The 2,003-nt window shown below is 42.4% G+C and overlaps 1 non-coding gene across 1 annotated transcript; it reads left to right on the top strand.

Annotated features, from left to right (window-relative positions):
- Positions 1-1,408: 1,408 nt before the first annotated feature.
- On the top strand, positions 1,409-1,516 carry LOC130951960 (small nucleolar RNA R71). The gene has a single exon (XR_009074163.1). It is a non-coding gene; the product is annotated as a small nucleolar RNA R71 (small nucleolar RNA).
- The last annotated feature ends 487 nt before the right edge of the window (positions 1,517-2,003 follow it).

Genomic DNA, 2,003 nt, shown 5'->3' with positions numbered 1-2,003 from the left:
GGAAGGGTCTGCCAAGGATGATGGATTCATCCATGCACTTCCCAGTCTCTAGGACTATGAAATCAGTAGGGATGTAATGGTTTTCAACTTTTACCAAAACATTCTCTACAAGTCCATGAGCTTATTTTCTTGAGTTGTCTGCCATCTCCAATGAGATTCTTGCAGCTTGTACCTCAAAGATCCCTAGCTTCTCCATTACAGAGAGAGGCATGAGGTTCACACTTGACCCTAAGTCACACAAGGCCTTCTTGAAGGTCATGGTGCCTATGGTACAAGGTATTGAAAACTTCCTAGGATCTTGTCTCTTTTGGGGTAATTTCTGCCTAGACAAGTCATCCAGCTCTTTGGTGAGCAAGGGAGATTCATCTTCCCAAGTCTCATTTCCAAATAACTTGTCATTTAGCTTCATGATTGCTCCAAGATATTTAGCAACTTGCTCTTCAGTGACATACTCATCCTCTTCAGAGGAAGAATACTCATCAGAGCTCATGAAAGGCAGAAGTAAGTCCAATGGAATCTCTATGGTCTCATTTTGAGTCTCAGATTCCCATGGTTCCTCATTGGGGAACTCCGAGGAGGTTGGTGTACGCCCATTGAGGTCTTCCTCAGTGGCGTCCACCTCCTTTCTTTCCTCTCCATATTCGGCCATGGTTATGGCTTTGCACTCTCCTTTTGGATTTTCTTCTGTGTTGCTTGGGAGAGTACTGGGAGGGAGTTCAGTAATTTTCTTGCTCAGCTGACCCACTTGTCCTTCCAAATTTCTGATGGAGGACCTTGTTTCATTCATGAAACTTTGAGTGGTTTTGATTAGATCAGAGACCATTGTTGCTAAGTCAGAGGTATTCTGCTTAGAACTCTCTGTCTGTTGCTGAGAAGATGATGGAAAAGGCTTGTTATTGCCAATTCTGTTTCTTCCACCATTATTGTTATTGAAACCTTGTTGAGGTCTCTCTTGATTCTTTCATGAGAAATTTGGGTGATTTCTCCATGAAGAATTATAGGTGTTTCCATAGGGTTCTCCTAGGTAATTCACCTCTTCCATTGAAGGGTTCTCAGGATCATAAGCTTCTTCCTCAGATGAAGCTTCCTTAGTACTGCCAAGTGCATTTTGCATTCCAGACAGACTTTGAGAAATTAAATTGACTTGTTGAGTCAATATCTTGTTCTGAGCCAATATGGCATTCAGAGTGTCAATCTCAAGAACTTCTTTCTTCTGACTAGTCCCATTGTTCACAGGATTCCTTTCAGAAGTGTACATGAATTGGTTATTTGTAACCATTTTAATTAGCTCTTGAGCCTCTGCAGGCGTCTTCTTCAAATGAAGAGATCCTCCAGCAGAGCTATCCAAAGACATCTTGGATAGTTCAGAGAGACCATCATAGAAAATACCTATGATGCTCCATTCAGAAAGCATGTCTGAGGGACATCTTCTGATTAATTGTTTGTATCTTTCCCAAGCTTCATAGAGGGATTCTCCATCCTTCTGTCTGAAGGTTTGGACTTCCACTCTAAGCTTACTCCATTTTTGAGGTGGAAAGAACTTTGCCAAGAAGGCATTGACTAGCTTTTCCCAAGAGTCCAGGCTATCCTTAGGTTGTGAGTCCAACCATATTCTAGCTCTGTCTCTTACTGCAAAAGGGAATAGCATCAGTCTATAGACCTCAGGGTCAACCCCATTAGTCTTGACTGTGTCACAGATTTGCAAGAACTCAGCTAAAAACTGATGAGGATCTTCCATTGGAAGTCCATGGAACTTGCAATTCTGTTGCATTAGAGAAACTAATTGAGGCTTAAGCTCAAAGTTGTTTGCTCCAATGGCAGGGATAGAGATGCTTCTCCCATAGAAGTTGGGAGTGGGTGCAGTAAAGTCACCCAGCACCTTCCTTGCATTGTTGGCATTGTTGTTGTTTTCGGCTGCCATGTGTTCTTCTTCTTTGAAGAATTCGGTCAGGTCCTCTAAAGAGAGTTGTGCTTTGGCTTCTCTTAGCTTTCTCTTCAAGGTC

Source organism: Arachis stenosperma, chromosome 1 (genome assembly GCF_014773155.1).
Source record: "Arachis stenosperma cultivar V10309 chromosome 1, arast.V10309.gnm1.PFL2, whole genome shotgun sequence".
Lineage (NCBI taxonomy): Eukaryota > Viridiplantae > Streptophyta > Magnoliopsida > Fabales > Fabaceae > Arachis > Arachis stenosperma.
The sequence above is the reverse complement of the archived record's forward strand: the minus strand, read 5'-3'. Positions and strand labels throughout refer to the sequence as shown.